Source organism: Mesoplodon densirostris, chromosome 11 (assembly GCF_025265405.1).
Source record: "Mesoplodon densirostris isolate mMesDen1 chromosome 11, mMesDen1 primary haplotype, whole genome shotgun sequence".
NCBI classification, from domain to species: domain Eukaryota; kingdom Metazoa; phylum Chordata; class Mammalia; order Artiodactyla; family Ziphiidae; genus Mesoplodon; species Mesoplodon densirostris.
Window position 1 is genome coordinate 100,233,972 of NC_082671.1, and position 27,139 is coordinate 100,261,110.

At 35.4% G+C, this 27,139-nt stretch overlaps 1 protein-coding gene and 1 pseudogene across 3 annotated transcripts in view; one reads left to right on the plus strand and one right to left on the minus strand.

Moving 5' to 3' along the window:
• Window positions 1–27,139, minus strand: part of SYT1 (synaptotagmin 1) — a 566,654-nt gene that overhangs the window by 472,844 nt on the left and 66,671 nt on the right. The window lies entirely within an intron of this gene.
• LOC132499667 (U4 spliceosomal RNA) lies at window positions 20,491–20,597 on the plus strand (annotated as a pseudogene).

Here is a 27,139-nt window from a genome sequence, read left to right on the forward strand (position 1 = left end):
ATCTTTGGTAAGTGCCTGAACTTGCCTGGTAGGGGCTAGCTATGAATTCTAACACTGGAATGTAGAAACAGAAAAATACAAACAAAAACCAACCAAACAAAAATATGGCAAGGAAGTGATCAACAAACTTCTGCTGTATTTGGATTTGTAAACTAAATTAAAAAGAGAAAGTTGAACTATCTATGGCGTCCTTGGTCTCTCAGTAACAGCTCTGTACACAGGGTTCTTGTGGTTTGGAACTATCTGGGCCTCAGAAGCATAATCCATTTATTAAAGGGTACTTGGAGAAGGGAGATCAAACTTCATCTCTAATTATAACTTTCTTCACAAGGAAAGATGAAAAGTACACTCAAAAATGGCTTTTCTTGGGCTTCCCTGGTGGCGCAGTGGTTGAGAATCTGCCTGCTAATGCAGGGAACACGGGTTCGAGCCCTGGTCTGGGAGAATCCCACATGCCGCGGAGCAACTAGGCCCGTGAGCCACAACTACTGAGCCTGCCCGCGTCTGGAGCCTGTGCTCCGCAACGAGAGGCCGCAATAGTGAGAGGCCCGCGCCCCGCGATGCAGAATGGCCCCCGCTTGCCACAACTACAGAAAGCCCTTGCACAGAAACAAAGACCCAACACAGTAAAAATAAATAAATAAATAAATAAACTCCTACCCCCCCCCCCAACATCTTCTAAAAAAAAAAAAAAGGCTTTGGGCTTCCCTGGTGGCGTAGTGGTTGAGAGTCCGCCTGCCGATGCAGGGGACACAGGTTCGTGCTCCGGTCCGGGAAGATCCCACATGCCCCACGGGCTGGGCCCGTGAGCCATGGCCGCTGAGCCTGCGCGTCCGGAGCCTGTGCTCCACAACGGGAGAGACCACAACAGTGAGAGGCCCGCGTACCACAAAAAAAAAAAAAAAAAAAAAAAAGTCTTTTCTTTTCCTGAAAAGTTACACCTTGAACAGAAGCTATGATCTCAAGTGAAGCTACGTAAGGATTTAGGGGATAAGAGTAAATTGAGGGAAATGAAAATTATCTGAATGCTAGAATGTAAATAAAAATGCAGGTTGACTAAATTGACTTTAAATTTTTAGATGATTTCCTAACCAAATAATATGGTATAATGGTTACTGCTTTGCCACATCTTGCAGGATTTTCATATTTATTTGGGGAGTATTATTTGAAATACCTTACAATATTAAGATCTTCAGTGTTTTGTTATTTTATCCATTGTACATATGACTCATTTGAGTCAAAGAAAACGTGTAGTCTATTTGGGCCAGCTCAGAGTATTTTGACTCCCAAAGAAAAGCAAAGAATACAGGCTTTTCATGTAGAAAAATACAGGATCCAATTCTGGTCTCTACCCACCTACTGGCTGTGTGACCATGAGCCAATGACTTAACATTTCTGAGTCCCTTTCGATGCAAAATACAATTAATAAAATCAACCCCACAGAGTTTTCTTATTTGAAATGAGTACTGAGCTCAGTGCTTGAACACAGTTAGTGCTTCAGCAGTCATATTACCCATGTGTAGGCAATGTCGATAATACGATTCTCTACACTGGTTGTCAAGTTCCATAGATCTGAGCCACGTCTAAGTGATGATTGTCCTTTATTGTCGTATAACTCTGACGGTACCTCAATTCCTAGGCTTCCCACCACTGTGCCTTTACTGCAGGTCTTAATATCAATTTTATTATGCCTTAAAATTAAGCACAGTAAAGTAGAAGTAAACTGAAATGGACTGACACCTTTTCATTGAGTATGATTTGTTCATCTAACCACAGCCTGCTCTGTGCCAGGCACTGTGCTAGTTATGAAGGGGCAGTTATGAAGAGAGAGATCTCTTGCTGGTCTACAAGCAGGTGACACTCCATGGAGCAAGGACAGTTTAATTAAGGATATCTAAGAGGTTACACAGTACAAAATAGATTTACTATTAGCACTAGAGCAACGACTTCAAATGCTGTGTGATCAATCGTGATCAAGGCTGGCTATCAAGCTTACTTAAACTGATATTAGTACTTAGCAAAAAAAAAAAATTACTCAAGAAATGATTAGCTTTTTAACCATAATGGACTTCATGGTCCTGAACAACAACAAAATCTTTTAAGGTGTCTGTCATTAAGAAACAAAACAAACAAAAATCCCTCCAACTTTCTTAGTCCAGTAAACTGTGATGTTAAGACAATATTTTCTCCATGAAAATCTGAAGGGAACTCACCATAATAGGCAAATTTTGATTCTGATGATAATCTGTAGTTTTCAGTGTTCTGTAGTTATTCTTTACTGATTAATTTATCAACTATATAAGAGGTCAAATCTCAGTAAGTAACACAGTCACCTTGGAGTCAGCCGCTACTAAAACACAAAGCCTATGCATTAATGTCCTTGCCAGTGGTTTAAGAAACACATTTTTTCTCCATATCTGATAGGTATTTTCAATTTTAAGTGATTGCCACCATTGTTTTGGGTATTTAGGATACATCCTTTAAAAACACACAAAAAAACCCCCTGAATTTTCCTTTCTAAGAAGAGGAGGGAGTGGGATATTAACTCACTTAATCCTCAAGCCAAGTTAATAATGTAGCTGCTGTTATTATCCCCATTTTACAGAGATGGAAACTGAGGTGCAAGTAGGTTAAATAAATAGCCTGTCACAGAAAAAACAGGTGGAGGAGCCAGGATTCAAACTCAAGCAGTATGCCTCCAAAATATTTGCGCACTTTGCATTAATGTTTGTATTAAACTGTTCCAGCTATCTCTCAGAATATTATTTCACAATTTATTAAACACATACAAGCATACACACAAAACCAGTCCTTCCAGCAATGTCAGTACTCCATGATTACCAAAGCACTTCCTCCCAAATCCCTACACACCACATCCTCATTCAGAAAAATAAGACCTAAGTTCAAACGAGTAAAGCAACTTCATTTTAACACAAAATTTCTCATATTATAGGAGTTTCCATTCTGACTCGCACCACTTGTCTTACACCACCCTATTCTATGCTGATCAACTCATTGATTTTCAGCCAAAGAAAAATATTAATCTTAATACATGTTTGACCTTAAAACTTTGAAAGACATCAGAAAATGCAATTGATCTGCTAGGTAACCATAGAGTCAACAGACATTGTATTTCAGTGTTTCTCACCCCTGCCCTCCCCCCTCGTCCCCAGTCTTTACCTACATATACCCACACAATGTCTTGGCAGAAAATAAAATGCATGGTCCTATAAAACTTTTAGGTAATGGTCAAGTAAAGAGTATTTTCTTCCTGGTCATTATAAAGGTATAGTTCATTGACACTAAGTCTACTAAATATACTAAATAAACACATATACAACCAATAAGCATTTATTTCTCCCTGAGGACCAACCAGTATTACCCCACTCAAGATATACTGACATAACCTGAATGGTGGACTTGAAAATTAAATAAGCAACACTTCTCTTATCTTCCGAATCATGATCCTGCTAATCATCCAGACATCACCTTAATATGTATAGCAGCTAGGCAACTCTTAAAATTATTGGAACTCCTAAATTATTGTTAAACAATTGGAAAAGTAGGTTTTTCCCTCTTAAAGTATTTCAAAATATTTTAGAAACTCTGTCATTTTAAGTGAAAGCAGTATTTAAAGATAACAAGAAATACTGCTTTTATAGGAGAGAGTATAAAAAGACTAGAAATTTTATACTATAAAATTGAAAAGAAAATCTCAGAAGGCATATGAACTCAGTGCATGCATTCACACAGCCTTCCCATCTTCAAGGTTCAGATAAAGATTTTAATAAGGTCCCTTGAAAACTGCTGTTAACACTAAAATAAAAATTCCATCATCACTTCCTTTTCACATAGTACTCAGGATGCCATGCCTAAAAATAAAATTTAAATTCCTGATTAACATTGCAATAAAAGGGTAGAGAAATATAAAGCAGGCCATACTGCATTTGTTTAAGTGTATTTTACGTGGGACTATTTTTAATCATTATCTGCTAGTCATTTTGACAATTATTAAGCTATCCTCAAATATAAAATGTATGTTAAATTAATAAGTAAGCAAAATGAAAAACTTATTTATCAAATGCATGTTCATTCAAGTTGGAATACACAAATAATGGAAGATAACGTTTGATTTCATTCTGAAGCTGTAATTTGCAGGAGCTTTATTTTCATGCTCAAGGTGACTTCTGGATATACTGAGTGAATCCTTACACAGAACTGTACCGAAGAGAAAACAACATGTGTCAACCCTGTGGGTGGTGACATGCAATTTAAAATGTCTAATTACACGTTTCACCTTAGCTAAACATCCTGAAAGATGACATGATCTAATTGCAGATTAATGCATTATTTCTCTAAGGCTACAAATGAAGCAGCTAGAGGAAATCTCTCTCTGATTCTCCAAGTAGTCCAAGACTTTTATTAAATACCTTTGTTTGCCAGGTAAATCTGAATGATTTTCCTGGAGAGCACTGACTCTAAAATATAACTAAAATATTATTGGGCATTGAAATATCATTAAGGATTGCTTTTGAAAATTGAATAGGTAAAAATCATCCCTGGTTAGGGGTCCAAAGCAAACCAGGCTAGACCTAGTGAAAAATCTGATCCATTGTCTTCACTCTTTCTGGTTCTTCCCTACTTCTTTTTCTCCCTCTCCATGCCCCACCTTCTTTTCTTCTTGAATTTTTTTTTTTTTTTTTTTTTTTTTTTTTTTGCGGTATGCGGGCCTCCCACTGTTGTGGCCTCTCCTGTTGCGGAGCACAGGCTCCGGACGTGCAGGCTCAGCGGCCATGGCTCACGGGCCTAGCCGCTCCGCGGTATGTGTGATCTTCCCGGACCGGGGCACGAACCCGTATCCCCTGCATCGGCAGGCATACTCTCAACCACTGCGCCACCAGGGAAGCCCTCTTCTTGAATTTTTAATGAAAAATTTCAAAAACGTTTTTTTCTTCTGGCAAAGCCTATTTGTGTTTTTTTTTAACTTCATACTGTGCTTCGAATTTTCAAATTTCATGAAAATTTGTGTTTGCTGGATGCCCATTCTTTTAGACACTGCTTCTGGTGCATTATACAATTTGCCTAACTTCTCAACACAACACCTCAATTCGCTTTAAACTGGGAAAGACCTCAGGATTTGATGATAATGATACTGGGTGTGCACTGGTTCAGTCCATCCATAAATGCTCTCTGAATACTCATTCACGTGCCACTCCCTGTGCTAGGAATGAGAAGATGGACACACTCCATCGAAGCACCCCTAGGAGGTATAACAATTAAATGCGCTGTGTGCCATAGCTGCACATGAGCAATATGTGCTCTGAGGAGGGGTTGTTCATTCGGAGGTTGCTATAGATTGAATGTTTCTATCCCCCAAAATTCACATTTTGAATTCCTAACCAACAATGTGATGGTCTTTGGAGATGCATCCTTCAGATAGGTGATTAGGTCATGAGGGTAGAACCCACATGTATGGGATTAGTGCCCTTATAAAAGAGACCACAGAGAGCTCCCTGGCCCCATCCACCATGTGAGGACAGTGAAAAGGCTACCATCTGGTGATTTGTTGTAGCAGCCCGAATGGAATAAGATAGAGGCGAACTCTTAGGCTGGATAATTATGTATGCTTTTTAACTCTTCTCTAAATCATCCTATTTCAGTCCTATTCTTATACTTTACTATTTTTTCTTTCTCCAGCCTCCCAGTAATATAGCCACATAACTCATCTTCCAGAATCATTCATTCCTGCCACTAATCTTTATTATGTCCCTACTATGGGACATAGTTAAAGGTTGAGGGTGCAGAGATGAAAGACTGTTCTGCTTTTAGGGAAACTAGGGGGTGAATTAAACTTAGTATCTATTTAATTGCAATTATTAAGCACTAAACATGACAAGTAAAATTTTCTGTCCTCCTGGTTTTGTCATTTAAAGTTAAATTTTTCTTTCTTTCATCTGATTCTGATTTTTGTTCTTAATAGTTAGCTTAAAGAAAAAAAAAAGTACCTAAGGATACAGAATGTGATTCAAGAAATCTATAGTGTCTCCTTAGGGAAAACCACAAATGTTGGTCTCTTTTCTTGATAGATAAAGGGTTGTGTCATCCTGAGCAACCTCATATGGCAATGGCCATTTTAGGGGGCCAGAATCTACACAGTGTTCATTAAGCCATTGATTGAATTTTGCCCTGTGAAGAAAATGAACATAAGGAAATGTAGGAGTAGAATGATTTTATGGGGCTAAAACCTGAGAAAACTGTAGTCTAGGAATATTCTAGAACTTCCAATAAATACATAGTGAAAACTGTGCTTTTCGGTATAACTACTATACAGTATTCATCTGAACCAAGCATGAGTCATGGCATCCTGACAATCCACGCCACATTTGAAACAAATTGGAACTACAATTTATAGTACAATAGAACCCGAGACAGAGGCCCATGTAGTCCAGGCTCTTTAAATATTCTATAAAGAATAGCTTAGAGAGGCACCATTGACAATGAGCAGAGGCTGGATGATGAATCGTCAAGTAGTTTCAGTAAAACCCTGCCTGATTAAATGTTTTGTTTTTAAACCACCTGCATCAGTGTCTGCTGTTAGCAGGACAGATCAAATTGTTCTCGGGCTTTTTTCAAAAAAAAAGCAGACGGGCTTACAAATGATAAATTTTATTATATTATGAAACTGCCGCCAAACTGAAGTGCTGAGCATTGTATAATTGCAATTATCTACATTTTGGCCCAGGATGGAGTGCCAGGCAATGCCAAAGACAAGGCTGATGTACATGATCAAGCTTCTATGGCTTTGGGTTGATGGCTCGTAATTTCATTTTGGTCTTCGTGGCCTGGAGAATTCATTTTTCCTTCCTTCACTTCAGGAGTCTTTTTTGTTTATCCCACCAACCAGTTACCAGATGCTGTATTGACTAAGCTAATCAGTGGAGTCTCCTTCGGAAGCTGGGGCTTGCTGAGTGTGGTCATTAGAACAAACAGATGTGCAGAGGCTGGGGACATCCTAAATGACACATGAGCTCTGGCAAGCGCTCTAGCAGCCAAACCACTAGGGGCTGCAATGGCGGCTGTGACCAGATGATGGCAAAAGGTCCACTCAGGTGAACAAAAGATCTGGTCATTCATTTGGTTTTGAACACGATGCCAGATAGGAGGTTGACTAACTTGTTCACTGCACTGACTCATAACACAGACTAAGAGAGTCTTATTTTAACGTTAACCAGACGTTTTGTTTGTGTAGTTACAAACTGATATCACATATTAAACAGGACCTTTTAAACTAGTTCCCCCCTTCCCTGGGATTATCCTAATTACTTTAAAAATTTTATAATATTAAATCCCATAATACTGTTGTCCTGAAACCTTATTTAACACTATTTCTCATATGTCTTCTGTATTAGGACCCAAAATTAGCACTGGGCTCTCATTTTACTTTATATCATACTTTGTATCAATTCCTTGCTCATGTCCCTTCCCTACTTATCACACTGGTAGTTGCTGGAGGAATGGAGACATGAACTTTCTTTCTAATTTATTTTGATATCACTAGAATTAAGCACAAATCCAGTAACAATTGCTTAATAAACCAATGAATGAAGTTCCTGGTTCCATAATAGAATGACCTGTAGATAATTAGGAGACAACTTTTTATCCAAAAGAAAAACCTTTGTTTTGTAAAAAAAAAAAAAAAAAAAAAAAATATTTGAGGCTTTATTATGATACCAGCAGGATTATACTGAATTAGGGCAAAGAGGTAATCCATAGATTGAGTGTCTGGACTTCACTATTATTCTGGATGAAATACATTGCCTATTTACATAGAGGATTATCTCATATCCCATTAAAAACAACCACCTCCAAATTAGTATAAAATTGTATTAGATGAAAAATCTTTATCCTTTGATGTCCATGAGTGATGTTGCTTTATATTTAAAATATAAAGATACAGAAACCCATCAATCCTCATGACACTATTTGTAGGTTGGTACTTTGGTGACAGTGCAATGGCTCCTCCATTTTGGTCTAAGCAACAAGGTTTCCTGGTACAGATGTTAGAGGAAAAAAAGAATGGCACACTTTTGTTCAATAATTCTCTTAAATCCAGGGCTCTGTAGTTAAGGAAAACAACTTGAGAGTGAAACTCTCTCACCAAAAGGTCATGATGAAATAACATATACTCTTGTGATTTTCGCACAGTTTGTTGGCATGTCAAGGACAGGGAATCAGTCAGACATAACTGGTTTTGAATATTAGCTTTGTCATTTACTAGCTCTGTGTCTTGTTTGTTTTACAAAATATATTTTAATTAAAAATGTTGGCTATGGGTTTATTATTATTGTCATTTAAAAATGAATTAGTAAATAAATTTCTCAGTTTAGTTTCTAATACATAAATATTGATGTATTAGATTACAACCCACACAAACAAAATATCCTTAGACTTCTCAATAATTTTTAAGATGTAAATGGATCCTGAAACCAAAAAGTTCATCTCTGGGCAGGACTTCATTCCTGTATGATATGGGAGGGACACACTACCCACATTTTTTGGATATCTTTTCTTGACAGGGTTCTTCTGTATTTGGCATGCCTGTACCCCAGGGGCTGGGCGATAACTCTGCATACCCACCAGTTTTCTGGTTTAACAACTGGGTAAGTTATCTTTTTTAAAAAATTTTATTGGAGTATAGTTGGTTTACAATGTTGTGTTAGTTTCAGGTGTACAGCAAAGTGATTCAGTTATGCATATACATATTCATTCTTTTTCAGATTCTTTACCCAACCAGCCGTGTCTTGCAATAAACTTTTTAACCTCTCAGAAACACATTGTTTTGTGCTGTGAAATGAAGCTCATGATTTCTACATCCAAAGGTGGTTGTGATTTCATAAAATACTATGAGAAACTGGCTGGCACTGTGAATGTTCTCCACTGAAGGAAGTCCCTTCTCATCACTGGGGTTGATCAGAAACTGTGTTAAAACTTAAATTACACTAGAATTTATGATTGCTTATATTACCATATTATGAATATACTTCAGAAAGGGATAGCTTCAGTGAATTATGGTGCATCTATTTAATGAAACATGGTAGTGTCAAAACTATAAAGTAGGTTTCTATGTATTCACACATTATTTTATACCTTATATGATTGAATTAATCTACAGAAGGATAGTACAGAAAAACCCATTAATGTAAATGTATATATTTGCATATTGTCAAAAGTCTGAAAGGATTCACACCAAACTGACAATTTTAGTTACTTTTAGGAGCTACCATTCCAGAAAGGCTTTACTTTTTTCTTTGTGTTTTAGAAAATTTTGAGAATTATGACTTCCCAGAAAAATGCTAAAACATTTCTAACTTTTGAAAACATAATCTTATTCTGCCACTATGAACAAATATTGATTATAATATTCATGTACATCTACTCTGTTCCTATGAAAGTAGAGGCAAATTCATAGCCCAGAGGTTTTTATAGTTCAGATTATTCAATGTAATTTAGGTTGCCCAGTTCTACCTCTGTACCCTGTTCAGGCTAATGGGAGGGAAACTCCCTATCTATTCTCTCTGGCATCTCTGTTTTCCTCAAATGCTTCCTTTTCAATGTGAGGCATATGCCTCAAAGAGAGATTTGAAAGTCTCTTGTATTTTCTCAAAAATGCATTTCCCTACCTGGTTGCTTTTAATTCTCTTCTTTTAGAGAGACTTATTTCTGCTGTATCTCATCTTAGATATTTTCTTCAGCAATCACTCAGAAACACCTGCCATTGTCAGTCAATCTCTGGAATACAGACACTTAAAAGTGAATTATAAATGAAATGGTGTTGTGATTGAAGTCTCTCAGACTGGGTATTACTTAAGGTTTTGAAAACTTAGCTGTATTATTTTGTGACAACTCACACCTTCTAAACTCACTTGGAACAATCTTGAAACCAGTGGATACATTTTACTCATTATCATAGCTCTGCAAATATTACTTGGTGTTATTTTATGGAAATAACTTTACTTCACATTCATTATTAATGTAGAAATCTTGACTATTCATACAATCTATTTATGAATATTCTTCTAAGTATTCCATAGCAATTCTGTATTTCCAAAAGGATCCTCTACAGGAAAACTATTAAGGCATTCTTTTTAGTATTTTTATGCCTATGGTTCCAAAAATAACTGTTCCCATATTTGTCCAGGGATATACCATGTCTTTCTTATTACTGTAGTCCTTGGTTTGGAGAGGTCATAGCCAATCACTAGCCACTGGTATAAAGAAAATGGCTGAATTCAGTAGGACTAAAAATGAAAGAGGTGACCCTATTTGAGAATCTGGAATTTTACACCTGATATACTATAATGTAAGGGGCCCTGCTATTCATTACAGGAAAAAGGAATTTTAACTAAAACTGTGCAAGAAACTTACATCTGAGACACCAAACTGGAGATATCATGCTTTAAATGTCAGTGCATGCTATGGAAGCATCTCTCTGTGGACACTATACAAGTCCACGTCTGTCTGTGGGACACTACCTTGCTTTTGGCACAGGGAGCATGAAGGGAATGGATACTACCTAAAATCCTCATATGTCTATGATAAAATGAATGGGAAATAAATTCTTGACCAGATTAGAATCTTGAAGAAACTGTCAGTCAAACACTACTTGTCCTGCCTTGAGTTGATTAAATTCATATAATCCTATATACACATGAACATAATGAATGCAAATTTTAATCCATGAAGCCTAAATTAATAAACAGAATGAATATAGCTTCATTTCATAGAATTATACAGAACAGACATAAAATGGACAGCAATTCATGTATATTATATCTGTGCAATGTTTATCATTAATAACAGTATATTTTCATTGAAATGTAGGTTATGAACTATGCTAAATACTGCAGGCATCATTAATTTTCTGTCACAGTATATTATAAAATTTAAAAAGGCAGTAATTAATCTGACATAAGTCTTTCTTACAAGCCAGCTGTTAATTTCTAAATGAAATAATACATTCTCTAAATTATATTTTGATTATGAGTAAAGTAAGCAATATGACTAAATAAGAAAATTAAATATGTCATTAATTGTAGAAAATGTTATTCCATGACTAATTCCCTCATTTTGAGAGCCTTTAATATAGTGAGTTGTAGTAATATTGACTTAAAAAATTATCTGAGAAATAGTGTTCTTACTTTTCTTAGGTGATTAAAGTAAGTTGCAGGACCTTTCATGTATTATATTTGTATCCTTTTCTATCACTACTGTTGGATTTATTCATTTTTTACATACAGTATTTCTATGGTTCTTTAAAAGCTCTGAAAAAAATGAACTTGAAAATGTATAGCTGGTATTTTAAAACACTATTTGACTATGGGGATATTTTATTAGATTAAAGTATTTACTAAGATTGTTTTGTTAAGATAGGTTTATATAAAAAGACCTACCCTAATTTAGTTATTTTTCTCTTATCCATATAGGGACTAAAGGTCTTTAGTGTTATCACTCTTTAGACAATATCTCTTGCAACAAGTCCAGGCTCTCCTACGTTAATAAAAATGACCCAAGCAGTTTTATAAAGAACAATAATTTGAATAAAACATAGAAACAAAAACCAAACAAAATTCCTGTCTCCAAAGCTACTCCGGCTATATCAAGCCTTTCTGTGGCCTGTCAGCACTGAGAAATTATCAGCCTGAACAACAGTAATTTTAGTACATATTTAAAAATTTTAATCTCTTACCAGCCGTTTTCTGTTAAGTGAATCTGTTTTTCTTTTCTAGATTCAGTCAAACTTTTGCCAGGCACTGTTTCATCTGGTTGAATTTGATAGCCTGTGTGAACAGTCCATGACTCTAACTTAAATTGGCTTGTTTCACAGAAAAGTTCCAATTCATCAGCTGCTAGGTTTCCAATTCCAGGTCGTGGTGTATAATCTAGCCTAAATGTGAGTGATGTTTCTTTCAAGAAAAGGAAAAATTTCCAATGCAAAATATTTTCCTCTCCGTCTTTTGGCATATTTTCACTTTGCCAAGTTGTGCCCAAAAGAGAGACTAAAAAATTGAGCAGTACTTGGAGACATTGCCATCTAAAGCACCTTCTTGAAGGTTAATTCCTAAATCTATAACATTCCTGCTGTTTGCCAGGAAACTAGGGCTCCAGGAGAGAGGAGAAAGAAACCAAGCTGATGGGGTAAAGTAGCTGCAAATCTTTCAGGAACAGTAAAAACAACAACAAAAACACCTTAAGTGGTAGTCCATCACAATATATGAACAATTCATAGTTAATAAATCAATGTCACGAAACGTTTTGGAAACAAAACTTGCAAAGTTTTTTTTTCCAGTAGATGTAAATAATTCTTATATCCTTTATAGTAAGAGGCAGATTCATAACAAATAGATATTTCTCTTCTACATTTTGATCAAACCCAGTGCTTTTGTTTGTTCACTCCAAAGTGAAGATATTTTAGCTAAACATGTAATGGCCTTCCAGTTTGGTGAGGAAATGTATCATTAAAGTACTTACTACATGTTTAGTGTAAGATGTTATGGGCACTGTAGAATTACTGAGTCTAGTGGTTTTAAGGGTAGCTCCAGTCCTTATAAATACAAGCTTTTACCCTTTAAGTATTACTGGATAAAGGAACTTTGTCCTCCTTTTCCTACTGTATCTCCAGTGAGGAGATGCCTGGCACATACAAGACACCCAGCAAATTCCTGTGGAACGAATAAATGTGTTCCCTCCTTGTAACAGAGATTATCTTTTGGGAAATATTTTTTTCAGATTTCAAATATTTTTAAAAGGACTTTTACTGAAATATAAATAAAAAGGTTTTTATGTTAGAATTCTCTAACATATAAATATACAGATTTCTCTAATATATAAATATAAAGCTGCTGTAACATTACATACCTGAGTTACAGCCTAAAACTTTTGTCTGGATACTACTTTAAAAAAAGAAAAAAAGGATCTGAGTTTCTCTTTGAACAAGTCCAGCGGTGACATTAAATAGGAAACTGCATATTTTGAACTAGACTTCTTCTATTCCTCCTCCTCCTATCTTCTCCCACAAGGCTAAGAAATATTAGAAAAAGTAGAAAAGCCAAGAAAGACTGCCTCCAGTTTCAGGTGGGATATGGGAGGCATGTTGGCTGTGGGAGAGTGAACAAAGGATTGAATAAGGGCAGACAGAGCACAATTATCCACCATTTACTTCTCTATACAAACAGAAGTGATTCTCTATTAATATCATTAGATTTGTGCCAAACCCCACATTATTAGTGAAGCACAATGCTAATGTGACTAGATGAGCACCAAAGACTGATGATTCCACGTGCGTTTCCCATAAGCACTGTTGATCTCATTTCCTGAACAGAGGAGAGAGGCTTGGTAACATTTGCCTAAGTATATCACTGAATGAACTGAAATTGTGCACACTAAAAAGGAAAAAATATATCAACACATGATACATAGGTTAGATATGTAAGACTCTATATGTATGCACACATATGGATATTATATGCATATTATATTAAGCCCCTTATTTATTCTGAAACAAATCCAACAGCTGAATTGTCTCTGTAACATCTTTTGGGGAATTATAAGTTTTAAATGCTGAATCATGTCCCAAGTCTAAGGGGAAAAAAATACATTTACTTCACAATTATTCTATTTTAATCTCACGTACTTTTTTTTTAACATCTTTATTGGAGTATAGTTGCTTTACAGTGTTGTGTTAGTTTCTGCTGTATAACAAAATGAATCAGCTATATGCATACGTGTATCCCCATATCTCCTCCCTCTTGTGTCTCCCTCCCACCCTCCTTATCCCACCCCTCTAGGTGGTCGCAAAGCACCGAGCTGATCTCCCTGTGCCATGCAGCTGCTTCCCACTAGCTATTCTACATTTGGTAGTGTATAAATGTCACTGGATATTAATCTCAGTTATTAGGATGGAGGGCTACATTGTCCACAACATATATGTGTGTGTTTTAAAATAGAACCTTAGCCAAGAAAAGCGCAATTCCTCCAAAATTATATTCAAAGGAAAATTCAAATACTGAGATAAGGTAAGCTAGTTATAAATAAGGCACATTCTTGTTTTGAATTTATTATGAGTTATTTGTATTCCTTTCTGTATTTAATATAAATTAACTTTATTTCTCTCACATTTTGATCACAATAGTACTTTACTTACTGTACTAAAGAAAATAACATCTTTTAAACAATTCTTTAAGGGGTTTTGATCAGCTGAAATTTTTTTTTCAGGGAATTTTGTTGTTATATTTGCATTCTGAACTGCCAGGATAAACAAGCTCAAAGTGAAGTCCACTTACAAATATTAGATGGCACACAAATAAAATTAGAGTCCTGAGGCTGAGTTAGTTTTTTTTTTTACTTTTTAAGTAGAAACTATGCTATTTGTGATAACTTACTTATCAAAAATATTTCCATCTTTCACTTGGTCTTTATATCTAGGGCAAAGACAAATGAAATTTAATATCTTTAGTAGCCAACAAATCATTCCTGTATTACACATCTAGGGGGAGAAGATGGTGTTTGCCAATATTACTGTTATTTAAATATTTAAAAAAGAAAAAACATCCTCTGGGCATTGGATAATGTGGGCTACACTGAAAATTAAGCATCTGTTGGCATATAACCCTACTCAGAGATGTTTAAAATTCTGAAATCTTTGTAAAAATGAACTAAGTTTTCAATGTTTCTTATCAATGTAAAAACCCCAGAAGATATGGGCTTCTAGAAGACATAACTCGCCATGTTTATAAGATATCATCATTTGAAGAAAAATCTATATAATTATGCAAAATTTACAACTTGAGGCAACCAATGAGACAGGAAGAAGGTACAACTTCTGATTTATTATGAGGTTCAAACAAGATGAACCATGTGATGGAGCTTTGTTAATGGTGATTAACAAGGTGAGTTTTACATAGTTTATTAGAGAAATATCCAGAAAGGCACAAGAAACATAATGATGAGGTGTAATTGAGGTGTTTTGCAAAGGCTTTTTCAAAGAAATTGTGGCATTGTACAACTTGCCACTAAAACTTAGAAGTCTGTTTTTTCAAACCTGATATGCCATGCTTTTTATACTAGTTTTAGTATTCGCCATAGGCCAAAGATGTGGCCCAGAAGACAAAGCTAGTGGAGAAATCTAATCACAGATGTGATGAAAAGGGGTAGATGACTGAGAACTGTATCCTTAAGTGGATTATTGACTCCTTAAAAATTATTGTGCTCTGTTAAAAAAAAAAGTAAATATCTCCTCCTTATTCAATGCATATTAATGAATATTTATTGAATATCTACTATTTTTAGCCTACTATAAAAAGAGTGATATGGAAGTAATAAACATAGAACGCCCTGGCCACTTTTCTGATAATTTCATAGAACACATACAAAATTTAACACATCATTTTAATCGACGTCCTCATTCTCCTGTTACATACACATACAATTGTAGCTCAGTAGGGTGAAGTGGTAAGTCAGAAAGAGCTCATTAGAGGTAGACACTGAACTAATACCCTATTTTACTAACACAGTAAGCTGGTTCTACCTTTTAGGCAATTAAGGAGACTTAGATAAATTTACAGTTAACCACAAAACAAAGAAATAAATGCTTTCAAACAGTGGAACCCAATCCACAGAACTTCTGAGAAGCACGTAGACACTTTCATATGGAGTGGTCAGAGACTACTGGCCATTTGGATCTTAAAGGAAAGTAGTTTTATTGTGTGGGGGAGGGTAGGACACAATTGACAGAGGTCATGAGAATGGCTTAGAAGTCTAGAAAATTAGGCATATTTGGAGAATTGTTGGATGAGTTATAATCTTGCCCAAGCAACAAAAATTGTCTAGAGACTAAGGTGGAGGGCCAAGTTTGATGGTCTTTGAACACCAGAAATAGGAAGACTGAACATGTGGCAATAGGAATCAGTGACTGCATGGATTAATGTGGTGCTTTAGGAAAATTAAATAGATAATCATAGGGCTGAAGAGCATGGAGGTTGAACAGAGGGAATGGGGGAGAGAGAGAAAGAGAGAGAGGGATATTCATTCTTTTCTTTGGACTTGAGCTTTGATGATGTTTGTTGAGTGAAGTGTCAGTAAAATTTCTTGGGATAAATTGATGGGTTCACCATAATGACACTGAAGCTATACACAAGGATGCTTGGGTTTGGGGGTCAAAAGGAAGATAGGGAGCCAGATTCCAGGGTCCTCAAGGATTAGAAGACTGTGTCTGGGATGTGTATGCAGAGTAAGGGTCTTGCAGACAAAGAAAGTGATGGTATTTGAATGCATGGACATTTAGAATGTTATTCCCATTTTCAGCCCTCACCTCCCCACTCCCCCATCCCCTTCTGGCTGTAGTGGAATGTACAGCCTCCACTTGAGTTGCCTTTGTTTCTTGGCAAGTGAGGGAACTGGAAGTTTATTAGCTAAAGGAAGAAGAAAGAATATATTGTAAAGAAATGTGGAATGTAGGTCACAGAATACAGAAAAGAGATTGTGAAGGCAGTTGGTTGTAGAAATAACAATTGATGGGAAATATTTTCTGTAATAGAAATCTTGTATTTTGACCACTAGTCAAAGACAGCAGGATTAAAGGAAACATGAATGGTGTGAATAGGATGCACTTCCATATGGTGGCCCAATATTGAATATTGATGAAAAGTTCTCTTTTATTTATTTTTTTCAAAGCATGTAGTGAGTGTAATACATTGTTTCCCTAAAACTTTGTAGATGCCTTGGACTAATCCACTAATCTAACTTGACATGTTCCTTTACAATTTTTGAATTCTACTGATTTACCAAAAGCTTCAAGAGCCATGGCCTTTTTCTTTAGGAAAAGTGTACCTAAAAAATAAAATTGAACTCCAAGAGATCATCCAAAAATCTTTTGTCGTAGACTAACTTTGTCACGTTAAATTTTACTTGAAAAAAGTGGAACATTAATGGAACTTGGAAATATTTGTTTTATTTATTCTTACAATATTTGATCTCTATAAAATAAAAAAAACAAAGAAGCCTTAAAAAAAGAAATAAAGAGAAACATAATGTTGGAATAGAGAACTGAAATCAGCCAGGAGACTCAACACTTCTCAGGATTGTCCTCACCTGCCCTGAGGACAGAACAATAAAGAAAAACTAGCTTCAACCGGATTTAGAAGAAAAATATTAAAAACCAGCATTTGCTGAGTAATGACCACGTACAGAGCATTGTGCTAGGCTCTGGCAACTAGCATTCAAGGACTTCTCATTAAGGGGCAGAGATGTCAAAAGCTACTTTATACAGCTATCTATATTCATATTATAGATTTACGTATATATCCTAAAGCCTTACTAAATAAAGGTACCAAAAGTTAAATAACCAATGGATATGGAGATTAGTAAGATTTTAGGGAGGAATAGCACTTGATCTGGACTTTTAAGATATGACATGAGAAACACTAAAAATGACAGTCATTTTAGCCATCACTGCCTTCCATGGATTATCTTGCGATTGCAGAAGGCTATTGTATGATGCTTACATCGTCTTTATAAAAATAATAATATAATAATCTCCTTCTGAACACTTATTACCAGGCCACATTTGCAATGTTCATACTAAGTGCAGAAAGTAAATCTAGGGTTCCTATTTCTTTCATGTATCCTGAATGCCTGTGTGGATGTTGGTTTAGACTAGAGTTAGTTTCTCCTGGAGGAAAGGGACTGGATTAAATATCTGGAGATCCTTCCAGCTGTGTAATTATTTTGTATCGATTTTAATTATCCACAAAGCATGAAACTGCTGAGAGGTCTGATTCCAAAGCTACGACCTAAGTGTTCCAGAGTCCTACCCTTTCCCCTACTAATTCAGTTCCCCTGTCTTTACAGGAAAATTAATGCTGCAGATAAAACTTTAGGTAGCATTTGTCTTTTAACAGTGAAAATAAGGAACTTAAATCCTTAACAGTAAGATTTAAGTTTAGAAGCTTACTGTGTAAGTTCAAAAGGTGACTTTGATCCCAGGTGTCTAGAAAAACAAGAATATGAAAAGCCACATTCTTTTTAATAATGCATAGTCTACATTTACATTTAAATGAAATATCCTTTGAAATGCTTTCTTTTACATCAAACTATTCAACAGTTCATTTTATAAAGTAGGTTTACTTTAAAAAAAAACCTGATTAGACGTTTTAATCTATGTTAAGAAATTCAGCAGTACCACAGATCTTAAGGCTTTCCATATGCACATATGTCTATATCATTTGGCAACTGCATGATGGATGCTCCCCTGAAGCAACAGATGTTTACACACAAAACATTCTTATTCTATAAATCCTGAGATGAACAAAGAATAGCATTAGCCAAAATACTATTCAGTTTTAGAGATTCTTCAGCAAGGCATCCCTGATTTTTGGCAATTTCTAATCTGCTAATTGGTTTTGTCATCATTAGGGTCTACAAAAACAACCTAGGTGTGAGCTACACAAAGATAACAGCTGTTCCAATAATGTTACTGTGCAGAGTTATACTGCCTGGATAGCTTAGATTTATGCCTCTGGTCCAATCTGTCAGCTTCTTTCAAAATTATTTTTTAATTTGTGTTATGAATGAATCATGAATGATGAATCACAGGACTTCACAACATTTACTTTATTGATGAATTATTCTTTTCTATAATTTAGTATGCCCAGCATGCTTATGTGTGTGTGAGCCTGTATGTACATTTTAGGACCTTTTTTTATTTCCTTGCACCTGTGCAAATAGATGGAGGGTCATTATCCTAGGTGATATGTCCATAGAAGTCAAAGAGTAAAAAAGGCATTATTAATAGCAGTGATGTAAATCCAGTGACCTGCTGCTAATTCATAGTTTATGGTGATGTTTCCTTATCAGTAGAGCCACATTTCTCAATTCCTTTTCCTATCCTATCAAACCCAGAGGAAAGGTAGAGTCTTCAGACATGGCTTACTGAATACTGGCATGATTAGGCCCTGCTGTCTGATGGTTGTTTGATGTTATCTATTCTTTCAGTGTCCTATTTTCTTAAAGAGCAGTGCTAAAGGAGAAAGAAATAGAAGGAAAATGTTGGAAAGGAAGAGTGAGGAGAGAGACTCCAAGAATTCAGCTGCTATAAGAATGGCAGAAGGAAACAAAGAAAGAAGAAAAAAGAGAAATAAAATGACTTTAAGCCCTTGCTCTGATTCTTTCAAATATAGTTCAAAGACTCCCAGTTCCAAATCCTTACATCTACTGTTAACTGCCTCATCTTCACATCCCCTCACACGGTCAGCATCACATTAGCACCATAAAATTATGATCTCAGCAATCCCAGTCACATCTGCTCTTTCCCCAATAACTGGAAAATCATATCTAATTACCTGCAACAGCATTCAAAAAATAGGTAGTAGAGAGCTTTAGCTTTCAGAGAATTCAGAATTAGCTAGGTAGTTCTTTTTTTAATCAACATTTTTATGAGTTGTTTTATTCTGAATAATGTTTCAGCATTATAGGACTATAGAATTTTCCAGAAATTAAGGCTTTTTGTTTAAGATTCTGAAGGAGGACGAGAATTTATAATCATCACTGTCTCCTTAACAGGATGACATATAAACACTTTCTCTTTTAATTCCAGTTTGAAGGTAAGAAGCTGCTAGTATAAGAATCAGGCTATTCTGTTTAAGTAATTGTTCAGCACAACTTACCTTAATTTACTTATCTTTATAGTATAACAACATCTCTTTTTTATGCATCATGATGGCTAAGTTCAACACAAGTACTAAAAATACTACTACTAAGTGTATTTCTATGATAATCTAGGCAATTCCAATAATTTATTTCATTATTGTTTGTTACTAGAATAAATATCTAATTTCTTCTCAACTTATAAAATTTAAAGGCCCCAAAGGCAGCTTCTCAAGACATAAATAGTTGGTAACAGAGTAAAGAAGAGTACCAAAGCATCATCCCTATTGTTCCTTCCCCTTTCCAGAAGTCCAAATGAGTCACACCCAGAGGTCCACAGTCAAAGAACCTTGGAGAAGAAGTCCAAATTATAACATAATCACGACACAATATATTGCTCAAGCTGGTCCCCCTCAGCTTGACTAAACTTCAGTTATCTTCCTGACTCTAAGCCCTTGATCTCTCTTTTCTTAGAGCATTTACTTTAGAAAACATATCATTGTAAAATCTTTCTCTGCTCCTTTGAAATGTAAATATCTTTCAAAGGCTCTAGCCAGTTTTACAACCCACAGATGTCTTTCTCAAAGACCTGGAAGTCATTCCTTTGAAATGTAACCAGCCAGGAAGACAGCAACTCTATCTTTCAGTGTCTGTAGGAAGATAGAAGCCTAAATTTGATAGGTACCTTGCTCCAAGTTGTAAAACTATCTTCCTTTTCTTGTAGGTAAATCCAATTAGCAAACAAAGGCGGACTTAGAGGCCTCCACCTCACCTCTTAAAACTCTCCTGCCCAGCTTTTCACAGTGGCAGTATCGTAGCCAATGAGGTTTATCCCAGGCGTGATTATTGCCAATGAGGTTTATCCCAGGCGTGATTATTGCTAATTGAAAACTCTCCTGCCCTTTTTTTCCCCTGGAGTACAGCTCACATTGAGTTCCGGTCTCTCCCTCCTGTTGCAATAGCTTTGAATTAGGGCTTGTTTATGCAAAGATACCAGACTGGGTTACATTCAGAGAAAATTATTTTCCACATTCACTAATAAATAAACAATTTATATTTCTTATTATTTAGTAAACATGAAAGTTTGCCTACTTTATAAGGAAAAATTGTAATTAAACATATCTTCTAATGCTAATCTCCTAAATAATCTAAAAAAAGTAAACAGGCATATCTGCAAAGCCAATTCACAAGAATTATATTGAAAGCTGTTTAAAATATGTAACATATATGTAATGATTTAAGAAACCTTAAATAGCCAGGTCTAATTTCCCAACTAAATAATAGAGAACATACAAGTCATCATTTGAACTTGACTCCTTAGGGTTCAAGTCCAAAATCATAGTGTTCAAGTTATTAGCAAACTTAGAGATACTGCTGATTCAACTACCATTGAAGGAAACATGAATACTTTGTCCTTATCTAAGTAAACATTCCTAAATAGAATATGTTCTATTCATCAGTTAACCTTTTCTATATTAAAATTATCCTTTTAAATTGTACATTCTTAGAAGAAAATGTTTAAATTTTCTCCTAACTTTACCACTCTAAAAGAAGTGATATAAATACAGTGAAACTCAATAATTGATTTTGATGATAATGAAATAATTTTCTTCCAACTTTTCTTTATCTTATATCCAAAACCTTACCTATTTACTGTGTCTCTCTTCTTTAACATCAAAGGAAATTTGAGACTTTATACTTTGAAATATTTTATGAGGCTACTCAAATACTGGTTTCTAGATGATATGATATAGATGGGCTTACTCTGCTCTGAGATACACATATAGCTAAGGTGGCCACATAAGAATACACCCATTTCGAATGATTTTACAGCAAATTTCATAATTTATGTATACTCTTATCTCTAACAATTTTCTCTGCTAGGAAAGATTGTCTCTTTTTTTGTTTTGACCTGTACAGATTTCTCTTAAATGCTATCTAAAAGCCTTCATTGGCAAATGACTAACTGAAACCAGTATATAAAAGCATGTTAATCTCAGAAAGGATTAACATCATGGGAACCCTTCCCCCCGCCCCCCCCCATTTAATTACCCATATAAGAGCAATTAATCTCATATTTTTATTTACTCAAACTGAACGCACACTTCAATTTCCAATCTTATGTATTTGCCTCCTTTTATGGAGGCATCCTACTTCTGTTCTGTTCTTTTCTATAATATTTAGCCTCCCTTCTCGGAAGTAATGTTATCTTTACCAAAGCAACAAAATTTAGGTTGCACCAAACATGAGCCATGCCTATGTAGTAGCTGTATGGCCTAGCATACCACTGGCTCCTTCCAGGAACTCAAAAATTTCTTAATTGAATGAATGTTTCAGTAAATCAATGAGACCCAAAAACTTGCCTCTCAGAAACTTATCAGCAGAGAGTCTGCATCGGACTTTAGAGCAACGTTCTAAATGTGACCATTGACACCCAGGGGATGAGATGTCTCTGATGTCATCACAAGAAGCCTAATTTCCCCATGGCTGCTCTTCTGTTCAAAGACAGAATTCAAATTATCTAGGCCCAGAATGTACCACCTTTAGATCTTACATTTTAAATTTGTCTGAGTTCAATTTTAGTGTTTTTTTTTTTTTAATGCTTGCTGCCCTTAATTCATTGGAAAAGGATCCAACCAAATCTAAAGTTACAAGTAAGGTGTGATTTCTGTGGAGTACAAGCCAGAGTATGGTCCTTTGTTTTTTCACACCTCAGTTACCAACATGTGATGTGACCTGTTAGAATCCATAAATTCTATTATTCTAAATAGAAAAATAGAATAATTATATTTTATTATTAATAGATATAATAATAATATCTATCTAAATTCTAGATATTCTTTACCTCCAAGAATTTGGGGGTCCTGCAGCTGCTCCCTGTGCTTGTACTATTCTCTAAAGAAAGAGGTTGTATACCAAGTTCATCAGAGAGAGTCTTGGATCCTTTCTGTAGTAAATTTCAGTGTACCTTTTTCGAAAACAGCTCATATTTAATTACAATGAACATATTTAGCACTTTAGATTTTTCACTTCAACATCTAGTTTTTTACCATATAAACAATTAACCCATGTTTTGACAGGTCTTCTCACTTCCAGATGTGAGATAAAACCAGTGGTTTTAACATCTCAATTCCTGCTTGTTCAGATGACTCCTAGGTCTTCCACAATTGGAATGGATTGATACTGACTTTGGGTCAGGAAGCCAAGTTAGCAACAACACCAGAAAGAGATATGATATTGCTTTTACTCATCCCAAAGGATTGCCGTAAAGATCAAACAAAAATATTTTATAAATTTATAATTTTATTCAAGACTATTTACTCAATAAAGATATATTAAACGTTCTTTCATTGGGGAAACCATGGCCAATAAGACATATAAACTGCTTCCCTTAAATATAGATTACCCTCAATTTCTTCTAATAAATTTCCTGTTTCTGGAAAGCATCAAACACACAAACCAGTCATGTTTCTTTAAATCTTAATTCCATTCCCTCTTTCTTCTCTTTTCTCTCTTAAAGAGGCAAAACAAGCATATAAAAAGACAACTTGCCTTGCAGATTTAAGAAAAAGTATCTGTGATGGAAGTTTATGACAAGTATTCAGAAAGTATTAAATGATTCCTATCTCCCAGGGGATCCAAAACATGAAGTAGAGGATGTTTGACCTGCATCTCTACTCTTTCAAATGGAATGGATTTAATAATCTGTATTTGAAAAATAGTAATATTCTTCCCCATGGTCTGAACTTGACAAGTGGTTTAGGTTGTAAAGAAACTGGCATTTCAAGAAACTGAACATTTAAACCTAAATCAAAATAAAAAATTTTTATATTGCTGGATTCAAGGATTTAGAAGCCATAAGAATGGATTTCCTGGGCTACTCTTGATGATATATGACAAAATTTTTATTTAGGAAGTTATATGTATTTTTCAACCTTTTTCACTTTCCCTCCCCAAACTTTAGTCTTCCTTCTTCAATTTAGAGTTTCTTAGAGACTCTATAGCTCAGCCAACAAATTCTTTGAGAACCGCCAGACTCACAGAAGTTGACACACTGGGGTCAAGACTGCTCTAATATTTGTCACACAGATTCACTTAAACCATGTGCATCTCAACCCACAGAGGTGGTAGAAGACAGATGAACATATTATATATGACCTAGATATATCTTAACAGGCATATCCTTTTAATGCAGAGGAAAGTAAGTTAAAAATATTACTCAACTTGACTGGTTAAAGGATTTCCTCAAAAATCAAACAAATAATTTCCAAGGCTACCAAGAGTGATGCCTGATAACCTTTATAATTTTGGACATTTTGATATGACAGACATTTGCTTTATGTAGAATTAAAAAAAATTTTTTACATGAATAAGACTTTTTCAATTTTTGTGTTTCAGAAGGCTGTAAGAGTTTAGTAGCCTATCACTGAAGTGAGGAAATAAAATGAATCAGTTTTAATATAAAAACTGTTTTAGCATAATTCAATGGACTGCCTCTTATCCAAATGAATGTTTGTATAATTTTGTATAATCTTTGATTTTTGTTGGTAAGAATTGATAGGAGTTAAATAAGCTCTAAGTAGAGCTCTCATATTGTTCCCTGAAGGCAACTAAAAAGAAAATTACAAGAACAGTCAGATAAAAAAAAAATGGTGGCTATAAAATTGTACAAAATGTGATTTCCATGTGATGTTAGCATTTACACAAAATTTCAAAACTTTACATAGCAAACTTGAAGTGGATTTTCCTCTTCTTTTTTGCTAGTATGATAAACTTTATTTTATTTTATTTTTTAACATCTTTATTGGAGTATAATTGCCTTACAGTGGTGTGTTAACTTCTGCTTTATAATAAAGTGAATCAGCTATACATATACATATATCCCCATATCTCATCCCTCTTACGTCTCCCTCCCACCCTCCCTATCCCACCCTTCTAGGTGATCACAAAGTACCGAGCTGATTTCCCTGTGCTAATGCGCCTGCTTCCCACTAGCTATCTATTTTACATTTGGTAGTGTATATACGTCCATGCCACTCTCTCACTTCGTCCTAGCTTACCCTTCCCCCTCCCCATGTCCTCAAGTCCATTCTCTGGATTTTCTTTTTTAAATAAAACTGAAATCAAAATATTTTAAACTGACAGCTTACTTGTAAACCTCATTACCACAGGGACCCTTTTAAAATTAGTATTTTTATGAGTAGATAATTTGGGGGACACAAATAGCTTTGTAAGTGTTTTAAAATACACCTAATTGACATTCAATATAATCCTATGAGATAAATAAAAATCACTGACATACCTCCCACTAATATATAGGAAGAAACTGAGGTATAGAGAGCATAAAGGCAGCAGGCATATATTCTCTTAGTTGCCACTCTCAGGCTAGGGTACAAACTACAATTATTAGGGAAGTCATTATGGTAATAAACAAACAAAATAAATATAAGAGGAAACCCAACCCAACCCAACCCTAAATTTGGATATTCAGATTATATTCTGAAGATATTTAGATTTGGAGGAAGAACCAAATTTAGCCTCTCACAATTTCACCAACAAGGGCATAAAACAAAATACCACTAAGGATAAAAAGGAGACATACTTTGCAGCGAGGGAAAGTGGCTGTCCAAACACACTGGTAGACTCAGCCACGCACAGATTCAGACATGATAATGTCTATCAGAGTCATCCTTGTCGAGCCATGTCAAATGTTAGGAATTCTTATACAAAGTGGCTCTTGTGCTAGCTATTCCTACATGGACGGGAGAGGTGGCGACAGAAAAGATTCTGCTTTTACCAACATTACCTCTCCTGACTGCTTAGTTCTGTGCCTGGTTAGATCAGGGAAGTTATCTGCATGATAGGCACACTTTGCCCCCCAAAGCTCCTGCCTTTTCTGCAGAGGCAATATCAGATAAACTGGCCCACCTCTGTTGACAGAATGCAGGCAGCAGCCAGAGACACAGAACAACTGAAGCTGGTAGAAGTCTGTTAGAATTCTCAAAGGAAAACTCTGAAAATAACTCCTAAGATAGAAATAAATAAATCCATCATGGCCACATACGCGTTCACTCACTCCTAAGTAACCAACTGGAATTCTCAAGACATGGATTGAAGTCCTCAGTTCTATGGGCAGAAGCAAGCTCGAACCGGGATCCGAGTTTAGATGTCTCATGGGACAACTTACGCCTTAGCTTTACTTGTTGATCATTTTAACCTTCGGCCATGGAAGAGAAAAAGCGAATTCAGCAGATCAAATCCTGGTTATCTCACTTAATTATTTTCAAACCTTAACCACTCTCCAACCTCCAGCTCTAGAGCATAACCAACTTGATGGTCCTGGAAAAGATTTTAATTCTGTCCTTTAGTCATTTTTAGCAGGTAAGAGTGCCAGAGGCCTCAGTCACCCTTCCCAAATCGAATGACCATTTTAGGCTTCACAGCTTAGTGCTATTTCTAAAAGTCTCTTAGTCATTAGCTCTATTTTTTCCCCCAATTTCTGACTTTTTTGTTTACCATGTTAATTTTTCTTTAATTCTCTCCTCCCTATTCCCAGGGCTGCATTCTGTCTTTTTTGAAAACGTGTTCTGATATATTTCCATTGTATTTTTCCTTCCACCTCCGCCTTCAGTTTTTCACTGTCAGTTTTCTTTATAGGATTTTGCTGTTTTTTACAAATAGGTCTACCCAATATGTCTCTCTCTGAACTATCAATAAGTACCTATAAGTCAGCATAAAACTGTACATAAAAAAAAAAACTGTACATATATAACTACCAAAGGTATCTTGATACTTGACCTTATAAAGTACTTTTTCATACATTGCATTTTGATATTTTCAACCACCTTTTACCTTGGTAATTTTATTATCAATCACATTTTACAGATAAGAATACTGAGGTTCAGAAGAAATATATATATGACATCTACCGAGTCACATGGCTAGACAGTTGCCATGTTTTCTGACTATAAATTCTATGATTTTCATTACATCATTTAACTTTTCTATAAAGTTTAGCTTTTGAAAAACTATCTTTTCCTAATCAGATAGGTAATAACAGCTAATTGATAATCATGCACTACAAAGTTGTTAAATTAGAAAGTAAAATGACTGAATAAAACGTCTTCCTACCCTCTCCCAAAATAATTGCTGCTAATAACTTTTTGTGTATTTATACAGATTCTTTGATTTATTATTATTATTAATTATTTCAGATATAAGATAAAAGTATATATTATTTTCTACAACCCTATTTTAACACTTTTTTTTAGTTAAAAATCTTAAATTTCACCTTAAAACTACCCTGTAACTAGCAGATACTCACTTGAATCAATAGAGTGGAATGGAATGGAATGGAATGGAATGGAATAGAATAGGATAGAATAGAGTAGAACTGAATTAGAAATAGGATGGGATCTGGCCCCAAATGGTCCCTCTGTGT